Genomic DNA, 22602 nt, shown 5'->3' with positions numbered 1-22602 from the left:
CTGATGATTCCATAGCCAGCTACTGAAGAGACGAAAGGGAGTTAAATGCTTTTGAAATCACCTAATTCATGCAGATATTGTCAGTAAAATAAATGAGACCTGAAATATCAGAATGGCAGTTACATTTTCTTCAAAGTTTTTCTATTTCTCTTTGTACCAGAAAGACCTATTTATTTGCCAAGGAGACATCAGAAGAAGCACTTCCCCAAACCAGGATGACCCATGAGATAAATACACCCTTTTCCTGTGAGAGCCACTTTCATCGGGATTTCATTCAGCTGAACAATTTCCTGGAAAGAGGTTAATCCAATACAGATCCTTCTCTCTCTCTCTCTCTCTCTCTCTATATATATATATGTATGTATATATATATACACACACACTCATGTATATATGATTCATATCATATTTTGTTAGTTTCTGCTTAGTGGTAGGAGTAGTTTATGGAAATGAGGACTCACTGTTCAGGCTGGACTATCAGTCTTAATTTGACGTGACTGTAAAGGTAGGGGTATTTAAAACCATTTTTACAAAGTAAGTGTTAAGAAATACTCTATAATAAGAATGTATTTCTTTTTCTACCATCGTCACCAACTTGGGGTCTGTTAGCTGTCTCAGCATTGCAAGTGATGAGCTTAAAAATCACTGACATCCCTTCCCTGCTCTGCCGCTTCAATTTGTCAAAATGTTCAGAGAGTGATCATTTGCAGTCATGGAAGAATTACATTTAGTCATGCACGAGGGCGAGTGAAACAAAAAATCTGATTTCTTTTGATAGAGAGAAAAGTAACAATTTCAATTTTTCATACTACTAATTGTCTTTCTCAGCAGAAAGTGCATTTCATTTTCGTTATTGATGTTGTGATGAGTGGGAACAACAAGAGCCTAGAGTCAGGGGACCTTAACTAATTAATCCTCCTGCTCATCTGTGGGGAGCAGGCAAGGCGTTTATTTACCTTTTCTGTACCACATCAGTCCAATACATGAAAGATGATTCCGAAGATTACTTTAAACTCTAAAATACTATGATCATTAACGTTGTTATTGTTATCACTTAAAAGCCCTTAACTGCCTTCTATGAAATATTTCAGGAAGCAAACCATATATAATCTCTCAAATTTAGATTACTGCAATATAAAATACATGATATTTATAAGGATCTCGGGAAAAGAGAGAGAGAATTTCTGAACTGAAACTGTAGCCTTAGCTATGGTTATAAAATGCTGAGTGAGCTCCTAAACTGAGGATTAAAGTCTTTTCTGGCTTCTGACACATCATGATTGATTCAGAGAAGTGCACATAACTCAAACTGGAGGAATGGGAATAAAACGTGGGTGTTGCAGTAACTGTAGAAGCAAGTGGGAGAGAATTATTGATTGGCCACAACATGAATTGCATTGTATTATGTGCTTTGGATATTTGGGATTTTACTCAGAGAGAGAAAGGCTTTAGTCTCATAAAAGTGTAACATAAGATCTATCCTCTAGAAAAGAGTAACATTTTCCAATTACCTTATACATAAAGGTAAAATGTATATAGGGAGATTGGATGGCCTGTTGGCCAGAAGAAATGGCTAATTATAGCTAACACATTGCAGTGCCCATACTAGTTTACCAGGGATGCCGTAACAAAGTACCACAGACTGGGTGACTTAAGCAAGAGGAGTTTATTTTCTCATAGTCCTGGAGGCTGAAAGTCTGAGATCAAGATGTTGGCAGGGTGGGTTCCTTCTAAGGGCTGTGAGGTAATCTGTTCCAGGCCTCTCTCCTTAGCTCGTAGATGGTCTTCTTCTTCCTGTGTCTTCACATCCTCTTTCCTCTGTGTGTGCCTGTGTTCAAACTCCCTCTTCTAAGATTGCCTAATATTGAATTAGGGTCCATTCTAATGGCCTCATTTTAATTGAATTACCTCTCTATCGACTGTATCTTCAAACACAGTTACAATCTGAGGCACTGGGGTTGGAAATTCAGCATGTGAACTTTTGAGGCACACGATTCAGCCCATAAGAGTACCTAACCAGGAAGTGCAAAGCCCTTTGCTAAAAACTTTATATAAGTTAACTCATTTAATTTGTTCACAACCTTGTAAATTCTATAATTATCCATAGAAGTTATGTAATCTGTTTCAACAAGGAAGTGGCAAAACAAAGATTTTAACTCAGTCCATATGGTTTCCAAGTATTTGCTTTTAACGGAAATTTGGCAGACCCTAGTTTAAAGCGACCTCATTCTATTTCCTCTTCCTAGGTACAAAGGAACTACTTTTCCCATTTTTTCTTGCAGTGACTTTGGAGCCACATGACAGAGATTTGGCGAGTGGAATGTGAGTTCAAGGGACGAATGCTACCTTTAGATCTGAGACTCTAACATACCCCAAATCATCATCCTTGCTCTCTCTCTCTTTTTACTCCTTAGTCCTACTGAACACAGAGCAGTGGAGAAACTCAACGAGGCCCAAGGAGTGTGGCGGCCCAGCAGGATGACAGGTCCTGGGAGCCCTGAATTACTGCATGGAGAGATGATTAAAAAACAAATGAATTGGCCAGGTGCAGTGGCTCATGTCTGTAATCCCAGCACTGTGGGAGGCCAAAGTGAGGGGACCATGAGGTCAAAAGATCGAGACAACTGGCAAACATGGTGAAATACTGTTTCTACTAAAAATACAAAATATTAGCTGGGTGTGACGGTGCACGCCTGTAGTCCCAGCTACTTGGGAGGCTGAGGCAGGAGAATTGCTTGAAACCAAGAGATAGAGGTAGCAGTGAGCTGAGATTGCGCCACTGCACTCCAGCCTAGTGACAGAGCGAGACTCCATCTCAAAACAACAAAAAGAACGAAAAACAAAACAAAACAAAAAACAACAAATGAATTGTAATATGAGCGAGAAATAAAGCATTATTGTACTAAGCTACTGAAATTCTGGAGTTAATTATTATATTAGTTAAAATCAATTACCCTGATCAGTAACCATGAAAACATAGAAGTAAAAGAGCTAAAGTTTAGAGAAATTAGGTGATTTTTTTTTTTTTTTGGTCAGAATATGTAAGCTATATTCTGATAGTTAAGAAAAATGGAATTAAAAATATATTGTCATTATAAGGCTTGACATCTGTAAGACACTTAATACCAGATTAATTTCACATTCCAGTTTTGCTCTCAATGAAATTATTTCTTAAGAAAAATTTTTATTTTTGTTGCACATAATTTAATTTATGGTTATGGAGGATAGACACTTTTGGCTATTTTGATTGTACAAAAATTTTAAAACTTACGTAACTTAATCCTAATTCAAAACATGCTTATGTTGAACAGTTTAAAATCAAATATTAAATTAAGCATCAAGTTCAATGATGAAATGTTGATATTTGGTCATATGAGGTCTCAAATCAAGATTTTATCTTTTTTTTTTTAAAGAAAATTGCATTGAGCTATAAAATTAGAAAAAGGAGAAATTGGAACAGCAATGAGAATTTTCATCGTCATGACATTATTGTAAAATATCATTTTATTTGAAGTAATATTTTTTAAGAATAGAAAAAAATGTGTTTCTTTCCTGTTTAGAAACAAAAGCCAGTTTAAAAATATAGTCCAAGAGAGATAATAGTTGAATAGGTACTTGGAATATTTCCCTCTCCTTTCTACAAACTAGAAAAAATTGACAAATTAGGCAAAATATATATTTCAAAGTAAAGGAAAAGAAGGAATCCCATGGAGTGTGCTAGAATTGTACGGTCAAATTATGTAGAGGTGACACTGAAGCCAGGGACTTTCCAAGGCAACTTTCCAGCTTTCCAATGCTGTAAGTTAAATATGTTGCTGTTATGACTTTAAGCACATGTTATCATTTAGAGTAATTAAGAGTTAAAAAAAAGAAAGTATTTTTATATTTATTTGTTGCTGAATACTTTTCCTTTCTTTATATAGATACGAGTTTCTCATTTATATAATCTTCCTTATGCCTGAGAACTCTTTTTTTTTTGAGACGGAGTCTAGCTCTGTCACCCAGGCTGGAGTGCAGTGGCGTGATCTCTGCTCACTGCAAGTTCCGCCACCCGGGTTCACGCCATTCTCCTGCCTCAGCCTCCTGAGTGGCTGGGATTACAGGTGCCCGCCACCACGTCTGGCTAAATTTTTTGTATTTTTTAGTAGAGACGGGGTTTCTCCGTGTTAGCCAGGATGGTCTCGATCTCCTGACCTCATGATCCGCCCACTTAGGCCTTCCAAAGTGCTGGGATTACAGGAATGAGCCACCACGCCTGGCCCTGAGAACTTCTTTTCACATTTCTGACACTACAGGTCTGCTGGCAATAAATATCTTTTTAAGAATTATTACTGCCGGGCGCGGTGGCTCAAGCCTGTAATCCCAGCACTTTGGGAGGCCGAGACGGGTGGATCACGAGGTCAGGAGATCGAGACCATCCTGGCTAACACGGTGAAACCCCGTCTCTACTAAAAATACAAAAAACTAGCCGGGCGAGGTGGCGGGCGCCTGTAGTCCCAGCTACTCCGGAGGCTGAGGCGGGAGAATGGCGTGAACCCGGGTGAGCTGAGATTCGGCCACTGCACTCCAGCCTGGGTGACAGAGCAAGACTCCGTCTCAAAAAAAAAAGAATTTTTACTTTGATATTGAATTCCAGGTTGGTAAGATACTAGGTTGGTGTAAAAGTTACTGCGTTTTTTTTTTTTTTTTCCATTGAAAGTAATGATAAAACCCCCAATTATTTATGCAGCAACCTAAGATTTTTTCTTTCAACATTTTAAATATTTCAGTCCACTCTTTCTCTCTTCCTTTCCCCCCCACACTTCATGGTTTCTAATGGGAAATATGCTGCAATTCCTACCATTGTTCCTTTCTGAGTAAGACATTTTCCCTCTGGCTTCTCTCAGGATTTTCTCTTTGCCCTGGTTTTCTGCAGTTTGAATATGATATACATATATGTCATTTTTTGTTTTGGTTTTTGTTATTTACGTTGTTTGCTTTTCTCTCATCTCCTTGGGTCTCTTGTCTCCTATCTGTTGATAATTTTGGAAATATTTCTTCTGCTCTGTTTCATCTTTTCTCTTATTCTGGTATTCCAATTATATGTATTTTGTAATTTTTGAAATTTTGTCTCAGTTCTTGAATGTAGTGTTCTGATTGTTTCTTACTATTTTTCTTTGCATTTCACTTAGGGAAGTTTCTATTGACTTACCTTTGAGCTCACTGAATCTTTTCTATTCTACGTAGTCTATTCATTAGTCCATTTAAGACAATTTTCATTTCAGGTGCTGTGTTTTTGATTTCTAACATTTCCTTTTATTGTTGGAATTTCCATCTCTGCTTATATTATGCATATGCTTTTGCATATTATCTGTTTTTCCCATCAGAGCCCGTATTAATCATAGTTATTTTAAATTGCCTAATAGTTTCAATGTTTGTATTTTATGAGAATGTGACTCTGATGATTGCTTTATCCCTTCATACTGTTTTCCGTCTTGCTTTTTTGTCATGCCTTGTTATTTTTTATTGAAATCGAGACTTATTAAATAAAATAGACTGAGGTAAATAGTCCTTTAGTGGGAGGATTTATGCGAATTTGGCCAGCAGTTTTTCTGTGTTTAGTGATTGTTGTAGCTTTGGATACCAGAGGATACAATTTTGTCCAGTGTTTTTGTTTTAATCTCTCTTTGCCCTGGTTCTTCCAGAAACACTTCTCAGAGACAGTCTGTGCTGGCAGCTCTTACACCTTAATCCACTATGCACTTTTCTGGATCCCTATTGGTAGGGTTATAAGGAGTGGGAGGTGGGGAGTATTCTTTGCCAGTTCAAGTAAATCGCAGTCACTTAGTGGGCCTATGTGTAGGACTATAGTCTTCACATGTGTTTCAATCTCTCCTCTAGTAGTAGAGCTGTTTTGGGCCCTGCCCACTACTCCCTTCCCTGGCTGTCACATTACCAATGGGTTTCCTTGAATGCCTGACTCCCACTATAGATGTTTCTTGAACTTCCTTAGCTAAGAAAGAAAGACCAGAAGAGGCAAGGATGGGGAGAACGGCCCTTCCTCCAGCTCAGATAAGATTTCAGAATTGTACTTTTGCAAGGTCCTTTCCCCTGGAGATTAGGTCTTTGCCAAGGAGAAGGCTCTGAAAATGTTTCAAAATAGCTATTCTTGTTCCCCTCCTCCTGTCAGGGCCACACGGAGATCATTGTGGGATCCTCACCGTTAGAACCTGGGATGGTTCTAATGAGAAAGCCAATGAAAGTGTATGAGGCCCTCTAAAACTACGCTTTGCAGAGTTTGTCTCATGCTGGCTCTCACTCAGCCTGAGCAATTCACACATTTAAGATTTATAGCTCTGTGGGCTTTTGCTGCAGGCAAGTGGCCTTTGGTTGCTATATATCCCTGGAAATACCTGCCTTTTTAGATTTAGGGTAGTGATTTGACCTGGGACCTCAGTTTTCTTATGGGATCAATAAAAACAATTGACTTTCAGGTTTTACTTGTTGTAGGGATGGGAGTAATGACTTCTAAGCTCTTTATGTATCAAAGTTGAAGTTGACAATAGCTGTCTTTAAGTTTAGGAAATGTTTAAAAAGTTTACAATAACTTATATCGAAGACTCAACTATTTATTAACAAATAAGTTTGTGAAGTTGAGGTTTAAATGGACCTTTAATAATATAGGCAACTCCTGATTTTATTTCCTAACTCCTAATTATATTTCTGGTACTGAAAATATTTTAATCAGAAAATAGCATTATTCAAAATATATAAGTTGACCTTGGTTTGCCTTTTCAATCTGTGGAATGTAACACATTATGATGGGATTTCCCACCACAGCAATAGGTTTTTTTTTTTTTTTTTTTTTGACACGGACTCTTGCTCTGTTTCCCAGGCTAGAGTGCAGCAGCACAATCTTGGCTCACTGCAACCTCCACCTCCTGGGTTCAGGCGATTCTCCTGCCACAGCCTCATGAGTAGCTGGGATTCCAGATGTGTGCCACCATGCCCAGCTATGTTTTTGTATTTTTAGTAGAGATGGGGTTTCATCATGTTGGCCAGGTTGGTCTCAAACTCCTGACCTCAAGAGATCCATCCACCTCGGCCTCCCAAAGTGCTGGGATTACAGGCGTGAGCCACCATGCCAGGGAAGCACCACATTTTAAAAAAGGAAAACATTGCTAGAAGCGTATATATGTTAGTCCCATAAAATGTTATATTTTATTCTTTTTCTCAGAACTTTTGAATTAAATCACACATTCATGTGATTGAAACTGCATATGGGAAATGGATTTGTTTCCTGCATAGTCAGATGAATTACTTAAAAAAAGTTATTATGATTTAAAACTAGCACAGCAAAACTGTAAAAAAGTAGTGTTTAAAATTCCCTACAAATGTATAACAGAAAGACAATTCTTCATATTTTGCTACTTTAAAAAATGTTTTTCATTTATGTTGTATATAATTTAGGTGACATAATTACAAAATATACGCTACTTTCTTCACATATTATCATAGCAGAAGCTTATCCAGCTATTACCACATCTCTATAGATGGAATTTAATGCCTAAAATATTTTATCATGTATATAGCTATTCTATATTGCTAAATATCTAGATTATTTCCAGTATTTCATTATGCTTTGCTCATATTTATTCATATATTTTTTAAGTTTAACTCTCAGGTTTACTGAACTAATGACCATTACTGGGTCTCCAGACATAAATTATCATTTGCCTATGTTGTATGCTATTATAAGTAACAGTTATTGTTTCCTATATGCTAGAAAATATTTAAGTGCTTTATATTTGATCATCACAGGAACCATATAATTTTGATTTTGTCATTCTTTGCATTTCAAACATGCAGAAACTGTGGCACAAACATGTGAACTGTTCAAGGCTGGACAGAGTGTAGGTGGTGGAGCCAAGGTTTGAAAGAAGGGAATCTGGTCTTGGGTTCTGGAATCTGGTCCTGGATTCTGGATGCTTCTACATTATGCCACATTCCTTTTCCATTTCACCTCATTTACATCATTAAAAAAATGCTAATTGAATGAGCTAAAATAACACATGCCTCATTCAATAAATTACTTGTAAATTACTGACTACACTATATATCATGTTAAATGAAATAAGTGTTAGATATAAAAGCAACATTAGAATAGGGTACAGGGAATAAAGACCTAGAGAGGATGACAGGGTAAAGTATTCAGGTAGGGAAGCTTTAAGCAAAACATACATGAGGGGACTGGGCAAGAGGACTGGCGAAGGTTGGAAGGGGGCAGAAGGGATGGCTTGAGGGAAGATCCTGAGACTGGAATGTGCTTAGTGTGTGTGAGAAACAGTAAGAAGGCTCAAGTGGGACAGATAGAGGAAAGTAGGGGAAACTTGTAGATGTCAGAGTATAAACGCATAGCAGATTATGAAGGGTCTTATAGGCCACTGGTAGGACCTAGGCTTTCACGCTGAGAGAATTTGGAGAGGATTGCAGGTTTCTGATCTGACTTACTGACTCTATTTGCATATCTTTGATTCCTAATGAGGTTGACTATTTTGTTCTTAAATGTGATTTATTTTCCTGTTTTATGAAACCTGTGAAATTTTAAAATTTATTTCCTTCACTTTGAGTGAGGTTTTCCTTTTTGCCCACAACATAAAGCAATTCTGGGTAACTTACACTGATGATGTCAAAGGTATTGATGTAATAGAAAGTAATTCACAGATTTAGGCCGAGTGGAATAATAATCAGGGCTCAGGGTAGATGGGAACCAAGGTAGCTCTGAGAATCTCAGAAGTAGAGACTAGAAACATTGTATGTCATAACCCCAAATGCCTTCCACTACCTTCAAATCTCAGAAGACAATCTAATTTCCTTATATGAGGCCACGTTTTTGATTATGGTTTGGATGCCAGGACTGGTAGCTTACCAGAATCATGGAAGTAGAAATAGGGTCAGTTTCCCAGAAAAAGATATATGAGGTAGACAAAATAAAAACTGTCTAATGTAAAACCTAGTGTTACTAAACATTAATCTCCAAGAGATATGTATGTGTTAAGAGTGTTAATCATTTATTCAGCATATTTGTTGCAGCATGACAGTTTATAGGTATTCTTGCACGTCTTTACTACATGGCGATATGAAATGTAATTTACTCTATTATCTCATAATTAACATAGATGGTTTACAAAAATAGTATTTTATCCAAAGCTTTGATTACAGTCAGGAGGTTTTCTTTTATAAAGTGTCCTTGAAAATGATGTATGATGGTAGATTTACAACTGTATAATTACAGGATAATTGGATAATGACTTAGAAGTCTGTTTCACCCTTGCTGTAGTTGGTAGATATTAATTTTTCTGACTTGGTTATTGAAATGCTTTGAACAAACCTTTCTAAATTATTATTAAGCCTGTATTTTATCAATATAATTTACATTTTACAAGACACTTACACTTATTTCATCTCATATGAACCAGAGACATGTGATGCCAGCAGTCAGATGGTTTCATTGTTTTTCAATAGAAAAAGTGAGCACAGAGAGGACATGTTAAGATTTACCTAACTGTCAATGAAAGCCCAGGCCAGATTCAAGGTCTCCATATTCCCAGATCTGAGTTAGTCCCATCTGATTATCTCAAAGAACTATTCTTTAAATAATTTATCTCTTAAAATTAATAGCTCATTATAGAATCTCATCTATCATGTCACTTGATCTATAAATTTAAATATTTTTATTATTAGATTATATATATTATGTACATGAAATAGTAATTTGGTAAATTAAAAGATCATTAATTTGATACATTTAATCAAATCTCACAAATTTTATAGAATACAGAGACTAGAATATCATCTATACCTTGTTAATGCACAAATTAAATGACTACGGTTTTTATAGTACTCCTTTCTCTGGGTCTTCTTTCAGAGTGGTCTATCCCCAAATGTATAAGTCAGTTTTAACCTCAGTTTTGTAGGATGACCATTAATTTCACAAAAAGGCAGTGGGGTAATTGTTTTATAGCAGGCTATGCAAACGCAAAGCAAGTAGACTCATGGAGTGTTAAATGTAGACTCATGGAGTGTTAAATGTATGATCACAGATATTTCTGATCACAAACCGATTTGTCAAATTTGGTGGAGAGTATAGCCAGGATCCCAAGATTCACCAGTAATTAAAGCTCAGCTCTTGCCTGCCTGCTGCCTTCTTTCCCCTCTTCCTTCCTTCCTCCCTCCCTCCCTGTCTCTCTCTCTTCTTTCTCTCTTTCTTTCTTTCTTTCTTTCTTTCTTTCTTTCTTTCTTTCTTTCTTTCTTTCTTTCTTTCTTTCTTTTCTTTCTTCAGAGTCTAGCTCTGTCGCCTGGGCACAGGCTGGAGGGCAGTGGTAGGATCTTGGTTCACTGCAAACTCCGCCCCCCGGGTTGAAGCAATTATCCTGCCTCAACCTCCCTAGTAGCTGGGATTACAGGCATGTGCTACCACGCCCAGCTAATTTTTGTATTTTTAGTAGAGATGGGGTTTCTCCATGTTGGCCAGGCTGGTCTTGAACTCCTGTCCTCCAGTGATCTGCCCACCTTGGCCTCCCAGAGTGCTGGGATTACAGGCATGAGCCACTGCGCCTGGTCAGTTCTTGAGTTAATAACACCGGGATGCAACTTTGTAAAAACATATTTTTATTAATTGTCTCTTCAGTACTTTCCTCTGAGATTCTCTGAGCTTTGTAATTAGATAATCGATGAACATTATTGAATTTCATCATATTAAAGTATGATGAAAATTTCATTTATTAAATGCTTATAGACTAAGCACCTCCAGGTGTTTTATATATATATATAAATAAACATATATATAACATGTATATATGTTAATGCATTTAATATAGAATTACTATGAAAAAGGATCAGTTATTATCCCCTGATGTTTGGACATTTGTCTCCTCCAAATCTCATGTTGAAATGTGATTCCCAATGTTGGAGGTAGGTCCTGGTGGGAGAGTTTGGATCATGGGGGCAGATCCCTCATGAATGGTTTAGTACCATCCCCTTGGTGATAAGTGAATTCTTGCTCAGTTAGTTCACAGGAGACGTAATTGTTCAAAACTCTAGGACTTCCTCCCTCTCTCTTGCTCCTGCTCTTACCATGTGACACACCTGCTTACGCTTCACCTTTTACCACGATTCTAAGGCCTTCACCAGAAGCACATGCCAATACCACTCTTGTTGTACAGTTTGCAGAGCACTGAGCCAATTAAACATATCTTCTTTATAAACCACCCAGTCTAAGGTATTCCTTTATAGTAATGCAAAGGGGCTAATACATCCCCCATGTTATAAGTGAGAAATTGAGGCACAGTGTTAAATTGTCCAAATTTAGATAGTTAGTAGTTAAAAATTCAGGCACAATTATACATACTAAGCAGGTTAGGTCCAGAGCCTGTGCACTAAACAGCTACACTGTGGCTTCTCAATAAAGAACAAGTATAGAACAACTTGGATTATATCGGTCAGAATTCTTCCCATTTGGCTAAATATGAGAAAAAAAACTCGTGGGTGAAAGCTTAGGTTTTGGAGTCCTCTGCCTTTAAACCACAATTTCACCTTTTATTAATAATATTCAGCAAATTTCTTATCATCCTTAAGCCGTTTTTCTCATCTGGAAAATGAGGATAAGAATACCTTTATTGTAGATTACAAAATTAAATGATTAATAATTCATTCTTATTATTTTCTCTACTATTTTTCTTCTTTATAAGCACTCAGTGGCGATTACGCTTTACACCAATCCAACAAACGAGACGCTGTAGTAAAATTCTTTCTAATTTGAATAAGAAAGAGAAAACAGACATTAATTATTTTATCTTTAATAAATAGACGTGGCTCTTGGAACAACTGCATTATGTCAGGTGAACCTAATCTTATTCAAAATTGGAGTATCTTTAAAAAATGTATAAGTGAGGCTGGGAGCGGTGGCTCACGCCTATAATCCCAGCACTTTGGGAGGCCGAAGCGGGCGGATCACAAGGTCAGAAGATGGAGACCATCCTGGCTAACACGGTGAAACCCCGTCTCTACTAAAAATACAAAAAATTAGCCAGGCGTGGTGGTGGGGGCCTGTAGTCCTAGCTACTCGGGAGGTTGAGGCAGGAGAATGACATGAACCCGGGAGGCGGAGCTTGCAGTGAGCCAAGATTGTGCCACTGCACTCCAGCCTGGGCGACAGAGCAAGACTCCGTCTCAAAAAAAAAAAAAAAAAAAAGTGTAAGTGAATAGTAACTATCACGAAATAAACAAATAATGGGCTTCCCTGTCATACTTTAACTGCGGCTTGATTTTAATTATTATTATAATACTTTGCAGAAATAAGTCTAAGTGTATTGTGAGGTATTTGTTCTTCCCCTTATTTACTGATTTAAGCTCATATTTTTACTTGGATTTTGGTTATATTTATTTTCTGACTCATTATCTGAAAACATTAATAGATCACTAAGAAGAAAGGAGAAAATACTTAATGGAGGGAAAACCCAAACCTATACCGTAACTGAAAATCTCATTTCTTCTAAAACTGCGCTTTAGTTTTCAAAGTAAAGAACTTGGATCATTATTAGCGGACTCTGCTCTTTCTTGTCCATTTCTTAATGGCACTGTTACAAATAGGAAGTCTCAAAATTTTGGGATCAGTTTCACGCCTTTTAAATTTTAAAATTCCTTTCATTCCCTTATTACTCATCTCATTTATCTTTCCATGTACTCATTCTCATTTTGTACCATTCCATGCCATCTCTAATGCATAAATGTATATGTATATGTGTGTATATACACACATGCATGTGCAGGTACACACACATGCACACACATGTATGTATATTTACCATTCTTATTAGCATGGTGTTTCATTGCAAGGAATATTTTATATAAAAATATTAACTTATCCCCTTACACTCTGCCCACCCGCACTTCACCTCAGTGTTACCTATCTTAATAAATTGATTGTATTGGGCTATTAAAACTAGACACTAGGGAATTCTCATCCTATTCATCTCTCATATCCAATGGCAACATACAAGATAATTCCCCTCTGAAATGTTCTTATTTAAACCCATCCCTATCTTTCCTATCCAGTTGGTATCAGCAAAACTTTAGTCAATAGTGGGAAGAGCAGGGATGAGCAGATTCATTGGCACAAATATATGATTTGATAGAAAAAATATGACCTAGTGTTAGATAGATCAGTAGGATGACTATAGTTTCCAATAATCTAGTGCACATTTCAAAATAGCTAGAAGAGAATAATTTGAACGTTGCCAGGACAAAGAAAAGACAAATATTTAAGGTGATTATATCCCAAGTACGTTGATTTGATCTTTACAAATTACATGAATGGATTAAATTATCACATGTATCCCCAAACTACGTATGTTTATTATGCATCAACAAAATAAAATAAATACAAATCCAAAATAACCCTTCAGTCACGAGCTCTCATTTAGCTGTACTGAATTTAACTCTGAGATACGACAATGGGGAAAGATCCAGAGCCATATTACTGCTGCTTCTTTCAATAGTTCTTCGTTCTGTACATTCCATAAAAAAGGTTTCTCATATTCCTTGGTCTAACATTCAAAACTTTCCAACATGTGTCTCTGCTTCCTTTTCCACAGGTGTCTCTTGTTACACAACCATCCCCTAATATAATAGATACTAATTATCTCCCTGCACATAGGTTACATTCTACCCTGTCTGCTCTTAGGATCCAAATGAAGATTTTTCACAACTCTTTTTATGTATCCATGTTGCTATCACAATCCCGCTCAAGGACAAAGTTGTATTCTACCTCTTTCCGCTTACACATTCTAGAGATGGTCCAGTTTCCTTCATCTTTCATCACAGCATAATACATCTTCCTTGATTTGATGATTTATCAGAGACTGCTGTGAAATGAAGTAAGTTCTAGTATATCTAGTTTTATTCTTATGGTTGTAAGTTTCATTTTAGTAAAATGGTGCCTTTATTCTGATTATTTGTTATACATATAAAATCACAGAAATTTCATATAATATCTGGCGGTACAAGGAAGAAAATGAAATATTCTATAGTATCTTCTATATATGATTATTAGCATGCCCCTTCAATTTTCCTGATATAATTTAGAGCATACAAGGATTTTTGGATATCATTAAAAAGTTTTGTATATCGTTAAAATCACGCATTTTAATATGCAGGGTATTCCATTTTTCATATTTACTTAATACATTTAACATTTTACCTATTGCTAAACAGTTAAGTTGTTTCTTATATTTGGTCTTTTTCTTTTGTTTTTTTTGAGACAGAGTCTCTCTCTGTCACCCAGGCTGGAGTGCAGTAGTATGATCTCAGCTCACTGCAACCTCTACCACCCAGGTTCAAGCAATTCTCGTGTCTCAGCCTCCCAAGTAGCTGGGATTACAGGTATGCGCCACCATTCTGGCTACTATTTTTTCTTTTTTTGTATTTTTAGTAGAGACAGGATTTTGTCATGTTGCCCAGGCTATTCTCAAACTCCTGGCCTCAATTTATCTGCCCCCATCAACCTCCCAAAGTGCTGAGATTACAGGTGTGAGACACCACACGTGGTCATTATATTTGTTGTTTAATATAATACTGTAATGAAAAGACTTAATTTTTGGGCCACATCTCTGATTTATTTAAGATATATTCCTATAAATTTAGATTTTTCCTAAAAGAGCAATTTCTTGGCCAATATATCTACAAATATTTCAGGCTATCACAACATATTGTCAAATATGTTATCTATAATGTTTTACTTTTTGATGTCTGTATGTGATTAGGAGAGGCCTTTCCCCTCCATTCACGTAAGTACTGTGAATTATCTTTTTTAACATATTCTAATTTTATAGCAGAAAATTTATGTCACAATTAAATTTATATTTTTATGTATATTAGTGGAAATAATTTTGTATATTATTAAACAACATATTGCCTTTAAATTTTGTTTTCATACCATTTGTCTTTTTAAAAATATCAGCATGTTTAAGATTTTAAAAAACTTTCTTTTGTTCTCTTTTAGAGGTGACATCTCAGCTCTGTCACCGAGCTGGAATGTAGTGTTGGGCTCTAGTGATCCTCCTACCTAAACCTCCCAGGTAGGTGGTCCTATAAGTGCACACCGCCACACCTGACTAATTTTGTTCACTTATTTTAGAGATGAAGTTCACTATGTTGCCTAGGCTGGTCTCAAACTCCTGCGCTCAAGTGATTCTCTTATTTTAGCCTCCCAGAGTGCTGAGATTACAGACATGAGTCACCACGTCTGGTCTAAAAACTAACTTGTTAAATGCTTCTTGAATATTAAAAGAAGTAACCATTTTACATAGTTATAACAAATATTATTTTCTTAACTTTTAAATAGTGTAGGCATAGGTAATTTGTCTCATTTTTTCTTTCCCAACAATTAAAACAGAATTTTGAGCAAAATAATTGCTAAATACATGTGTATAATTGAATTTATTAACCTCAAAGTAAAAAATAATAGTTACAATTTAAATTTACTGGTGAGTTTGGATAATAAAACTTTCATCTCACACAGTCTAAGTTCAGAGCTTTTTTTCCTTTATAACACTGATAAAAGTAATCCAAATATCTCTTTTCCAAGTAGAAGATGCTCACATTCCAGGGGCCTCTAGCCAGAGCCTATTCATTATGCACACTATCCCAAACCTAATACATAACACAGTAAATTATGATAGGTTAATTTATACTTTGATTTTGAAGTTATATTGTGATATACTTTGATAATTATATTTGGAATATAATTTTGATTAGGACGTTGGTATTAAAACTTGTCTTACCAGCTTTTGTTTTATTTTAATAACAGTTAAATTGACAACATTGGCTTCTAAATTGTGTAGAAATATTAACTTTGTTGGCAAAAAAATAAAGTGTTTATGAAGAAAATGTGAAAAGGATGAAAGAGCAAGTTCTTGTTTCTGCCAGGCGAATTCGAAGTACAGCCTGATCCTTTGTAGTGTGAGCATTTGCATTAAAGACAGAAAGAAAAAAAAAACTATGTGACAAACAAAATGTAAGTTTTTACTGTTTTATTTTATATAGCAGATAGTTTTTACTATCGACTATTTTTAGTGGAATATTTCAGATAATGCTTTATTCCGAATGTTATTTTCTTGCTTAACATTAAGCTAATCCCTCTCTGGGTATTAGAAGTGTGTTCTTGGGCAAAGCACATCACACTTGAAAGGAGAGCCCACAGGAATGATTGCTGTGGAGATGCCATTTTTCTGTGTCCCAGAATGGCTCCTGAGCACAGGTACAGAAAATCGATTGAAAAAGAGACAGCCATGTATCCAAGTCAAAAAAGCTTTTATTTAGAGACTTAAATTTGAAAAAAATATAGACAGAACACTCTCCACCATGAGCATATATGCACTAATACTAGAATATCACATATGAAACTAAGCATTATGAGATTTAAAAAATATAACACAGATGGAAATGGAGAGCACAGAACGCCAAAGAACAAAGGCAAGATCTACCGTGTAGTATTGCTTTTAGTTTTTCTGATTGCCACCTTCCCTGATGTGGTTTTGCTCTGGGTCCCCACCAAATCTCATCTCAAATTGTAATCCCTGGTGTTAAGGGAGAGACCTGGTAGCAGGTGATTAGATCATGGATGCAGTTCCCCGCCCCATGCTGTTCTCGTGATAGTGAGTGAGTTCAAATGGGATCTGATGGTTTAAAAGTGTTTGGCAGTTTCCCCCTCATTATCTCTCTCCTGCTGCCATATAACCTGTGATTTGCTTCCCCTTTGCCTTCTGCCATGATTATAAGTTTCTTGAAACCTCCCAAGCCATGTGGAACGTAAGTCAATTAAATCCCTTCTCTTTATAAATTACCCAGTGTCTCTTCATAAATTACCAAATGCCTGGTACCAGGAGTTTGCAGCACTGCTATAAAGATACCTGAAAATGTCGAATCGACTTTGGAACTGGGTAACGGACAGAGGTTGGAACAGTTTGGAGGGCTCAGAAGAAGACTAGATGTGGGAAGGTTTGAAACTTCCTAGAGACTTGTTGAATGGTTTTGACCAAAATGGTGGTAGTGATATGGACAACGAAGTTTAGGCTGAGGTGGTCTCAGATGGAGATGAGGAACTGGAGCCAGCATCACTCTTGTTATGCTTTATCAAAAGAGACTGGTGGTACTGTGCCCTACTCTAGAGATCTGTATAACTTTGAACTTGAAAGAGATGATTTAGGAATCTGGCAGAATAAATTTCTAAGCAGCAAAGCATGCAAGAGCTTAGCTGGCTTTTTCTGAAAGCATACAGTCATATGCATTCACAAAGATATGATTTGACATTGGAACTTACGTTTAAAAGGGAAGTGGAGCATAGAAGTTTAGAAAATTTGCAGCCTCTTCATGCAGTAGAAAAGAAAAACTCATTTCCTGGGGAGAAATTCAAGCCTGCTATGATGTCTTGCTTCCCCTTTGCTTTCCGTCATGATTGTAGGCGTCCTGAGGCCTCCCCAGCCATGTGGAACTGTGAGTCAATTAAATGTCTTAATAACCTACTCAGTCTCAAGTAGTTCTTTAGAGTAGTGTGAAAGCAGACTAATACATGCCCTAAAGAGAAGGAGTAGGTTATTATCATCAGATTTACATGATCAGTTATTCAAAAATATTGTAACTTGCTTTACTTATTTCCATTTATGTTGATATGTTATTTGTCATTTTTATTATCTGTTGAAAAGTTGTATATTTTAGTTCTTTTATTTTTTACCACAGTGGTAGACAAGGGATCTGTTAACATTTTGTATAAAGGGCTGGGTAGTCGATATTTTAGTCTTTCTGGACAATTCAGTCTCTGTCACAACTGCTCCGTGCTGCTGTTGTAGCACAAACACTGTTATAAACAACTACAAACAAATGAATACAGTTTTGTTTCAGTAAAATCTTATTTACATAATAGGCAGCAGACTGGATTAGACTCAAGGGTCATGGTTTGACAACCTCTATTTTAGACCAATAATTCTAAAACATATTTAATGTTATGGATATTATATTTTCTGTTGTAAGAAAGACAGTAATTTCTATTTCGTGATATTTTTCCACATTTCTTTAGGAACACATGTAATTGGGTCATTTAGTTCAGAACTAACACTACAAATAAAATGGATAATAGCAAGATACAGTGTCTACATGTGTTTTTAAAAATTCCAATTATACATGATCCAGGACCCACCCATCAGGGATTTGAAAGCAACTCTAAGCTTAATCAATTTTCAGTGATGACTCTACCCAACATTGGAATCTAATAAAACCCGTGGATTGGAAATTAGAGATGGCCATTCCTTTACTACAATATTAGGTTCTGGTACTCCTTGTCCATATCAAGTGAGACCTTCCAGGCTGGACAGCCAGGTAGGTGTATCCCATTGCCCATACCGGACTCAGCACTATGGCTTCCAAAGCTGTGCCTTTTAATACTTTTTCCTTTCCTCCACCCTCCTATGCAGCCATCTCTTTACTACTTTATCATAGTTTTGCAGTTGGTGCATAAAGAAGCATCAGTGATCATCCTGTTTAAATTTCCCTGTGGCAATATTATAGAGCAAATGACTTAGACTTTGGAAATTTATAAACAATAAAAACAACAAAAATCATTATGAGAATAATATGATTCCCTGTGAATAGGACTAGGTATAAAGAATAGGTTTGAAACTCACTCCTTTTTTTTCTGAAAACTTAATAGGAGGCAATATGAAAGAAAGATGAGCCACATTAGAAAATAGGCTATTTTCTTAAGACTCTGAGAGAAGTACTATTTAAAGCAGAAATGTACCTTTTTCCTTATGATGTATCTTTTTGGATTTCCCAGTTCTTCCAAAATGAATTTTAGGTACATTATAAAATCTGCCAGTGTGGATGAAAAGAGAACTGGGAGTCTCTGGGCAACTTTAGAGAAGAGCAGCCATAAATAGTGAAGGTGATGCATTGGAGAGTCAGGTCAATATTAGAAGTCCAGTGAGTATTGTGCTATGAGGAGTGACAGGAACAATGACATGATGATGTTGTCTAGCTACTGCTAAGGAAACTGAAGAGAGATATAAACTAAAACCTATTGCTTTCCTACAGTATCCTAGGGAAAATTTTAAAAGTGGTTATGAAAGACCCATGGATTATGTATAAATGATTATAAATTAGAAATAACCTAATGGCCATCAATATTTAATGTATATGCTTAACCAGAAGATTAAGCACATTATGGTATAAAATATCATAGGATACTCTGATGCGAAATGTGATGCAGACTCACATATACCGGCATGTTAAAGTATACACCTTATATAGTTGAGTGAAATAAAAATTAAAATGTTTTACTTTTAATTATGAGGTAGAATGGTGTGAAAGATATTTTCTTCGATGGTTCCAATTAGAATAACCTGAAAAACAGAAATTAATGTGTCTCTAAGGCCAACAAAAAGCAGTAAAAGAAAGGAAAGTTTGTTGAATATATAGACAGAGCCATAAAAGCTTTCCCATAAGAAGCAACATCTGCTTTGAATACTGGTCTACAGAAGAGTGGGTCTGCTGTAAATAAAGTGCTTTTTGGTGATGAGAAATTACACAGGAAAGCAGGTGATGAGTATACAGTGTTTAGATTTTAGAGCCCTAGCAGAGTTGCATATAAAAGTAAACCAAAAATATATGAAACCACAGCCAAACACCAAACTAGCTTAAATATCAGTAAGATCAGAGAGATAGTGGATGTCTCAAAGTTTGGGAGTTGGTCTAATTGGATATACATTCAATACAGTTAAGGCTATGACCCAGTCCCAGCTGATAGGAGGAATTTGAATTATTAGTTTGGTATCCCAACTGCTAGACAGAGAATACAACTTGCTATAAACAAAACATAAAGTGTATATTATAGTTACTTATCCACTGCTTATTTTAAAATATACTTTATCTGTAATAATAATAAGTTAAAGGCATGCAAGAAAAGCTGTGATACGTCATATGAATCAAAACAATCAATAAAAATAATCTCATAGATGACCCAGTAATAAAAAACTATCAAAGACTTTAGAAAAACTATTAGGAAGATGTTAAAAAAATTTAAGAGAAGACCGATATAATTAGTGAAGATGTAGAGCATTTTGTTAGAAAAAATAGAAAATATAAAGAAAACACAACTGGAAATTCTAGTATGGAAAAATAGAACATCTGAAATTAAAAATATTATTGGATCTGACTAGAAATAATCAATAGAAAGTATTCAAATGGAAACATTCCCCAAAAAAGTTTTAAAAAATTGAATTCCATAACCTAGGGGACAATATTAAACAATCTAACATGTAAGTAATTAAAATCACATGAGTGGAGAATACAAACATTAAAGGAAAAAACTGCTGAAATTTTAAAAATGTGCCCTAAAACAATTCAATTGCAAGAAGCCCAAAAAGTACTAAGCTGAATGATACAAAGATTATGCAAAGAAATATAATTGTCAAATTGCCAAAAGAAAAGATAAAGAATCTTAAAAACAGACAGAGACTGACAGCTGACTTCTCATCAGAAACAATACAAGTCAGAAAACAATGGAATGACCTCTGGTGGAGAGAGGGCACATATCATCTCCCAAGACGTAGATATCTGGTAAAAATATTCAACAGAGAGAAAAGAGAAATGAAAGCTATTTAGATAAACAAAACCTAAAAGAGTGTGTTGGTCACAGATTTCCACTAAAACAAATAATAAAGAAAATTCTTTAGGCTGAAGAGAAACAGTACAAGATGGAAAAATATCTGGTAGAAGAAATGAAGAGCAAAAGAAATGGTAATTATATCATTTGGCATCCCAATCCAAGTCTTAGGTACCATTTTTTTTTCCCAACCAGGGCAATAAACTTGATGGGTTTGAGAATTCACTCTTCTTGCCTTTCCTGCCACTCTTATACTTAAGGCTTGGATGTAGCCTTCTGGTTTTCTTGCCCTCTGGTTACAGGAGATGAGAGTTTCTTTCTATGCTTCCTAGGAGGTCCTTTGACTTTTCATACTTTGTCTTGAATTGGTGATTAATCATCTTTAGCCTTTCCTTGTCATTGTCTAATGTACCAATAGAACCCAGTAAGAACTATCTGGTTTCTGAATCCTTACTTATACTGCCTTCCCCGAATAAGTCTAGTTAGTCCCTTTGGCATGTTCTCTTCTGACATTATTCTATTATAGCCCCTACCTGTGGATGTTTTAACACTCCTGATGCTACAACCAGGGGTACTCCTCACCCACTGGCTATCAAGTGATCCAGCTCCAAAATACTCTTTAGAATCTACCTCACAGGACCTCCTTCTGTACCAGCCATCGTTGGTCAGACCCTGAAAACACATTCTGAGACAGAGATTTGCCTACAGGAAGTTAATTGGGAAACAGTCTTTGAATTAACACCTAGGAGGGAAGCAGGGGTGGGCAGAAGAAAAAGTTAAATTGTGATCCAGTTGTAACAGAACTCAGTGAATCCTAAAGAAGAGCTCCATTGCTTGGATAGCCTTTAAAGTTATTCAATATTGGGGCAAACTTTTGAGGCCTTTATACCCCCACGTTAATTGGTCAGGCAGGCACAGTGCACCTAGGGGGAGGCATGCCCTTGAGCTAGGCAGCTCCCTTTGACCAAGAGCCCTTCCCAAAGCAAGCCAGCTGAAGCCATCCACAGCCAACCACCAGAGACTGAAGGTGTTGCAGTCTTGAACAAGTGGATCTCAATGGCATCTGCAGCAACTGTCATCCACCTCTGAGGAGGCAGGGTGAGCTTTTTAAAAGGACTGTTTAACAGATCCAACTCACTTTCTGCTAATAGTTTATTATGTCCTATGAAGGCCTGCATGTGCTGTTTCCCTTTCACTGACTTCTGTTAAATAACACCAGTCTTTTCTGCTTTTCAGACCCTTTTCCAAGCCCTTGTACTCGTTTCTTTAGCCCTTTATTCTCTTTCCTAACATTGTTTGTTTGCTGGATCTTTCTTGTCAAATGTCACTTCTTAAGAGATTTTTGCCTACCCACTCCATCCAAAGTTCCCTGCTCACCTATCTCACTTTCTTCAACTGTGCATCATTTCATTGTTTTATTTCCTAGGCAGCACTTTTCACTTTTTGTTATCCCTCTGTGTTCCATGTCTCCATTAAAGCCTAAGCTTGATGAAGAGAAGGAATGTGTTAGTGAGGTTCCTTACAGTATCTCCAGTGACTGGCATGGGGCATGTACATGGTAGGTTTTCTGTAAATATTTGTTGAACAAGCAAATGAATCAATCTCACCAGGCTTAGAATCTTTGTAGGAATTTTTACAAGGCTTATCATATCTTCTCATCCATAGTCAGAACTTCCTCTGTTTTCCAATACAAGTACAGAAACAATTAGACTGAAAATAAATACATTAACTAGTTTTATCATGCTAGCCATGAATTTTAACTTCATGAACAGAGGACTTCAAGGTAGAGTAATGATGCTATATTCGGGCAATATTTCTCAGCACATATTGAACACTGGGGAATATAATAGGTCAATGTCAGGTTGTTTTTGTTTGTTAATTTTTTTAACTTTCCCAGAAATCAATCC

The sequence above is a fragment of the Trachypithecus francoisi genome, unplaced genomic scaffold (genome assembly GCF_009764315.1).
Source record: "Trachypithecus francoisi isolate TF-2019V2 unplaced genomic scaffold, Tfra_2.0 Lachesis_group15, whole genome shotgun sequence".
Lineage (NCBI taxonomy): Eukaryota > Metazoa > Chordata > Mammalia > Primates > Cercopithecidae > Trachypithecus > Trachypithecus francoisi.
This window is presented reverse-complemented; position numbering follows the sequence as displayed.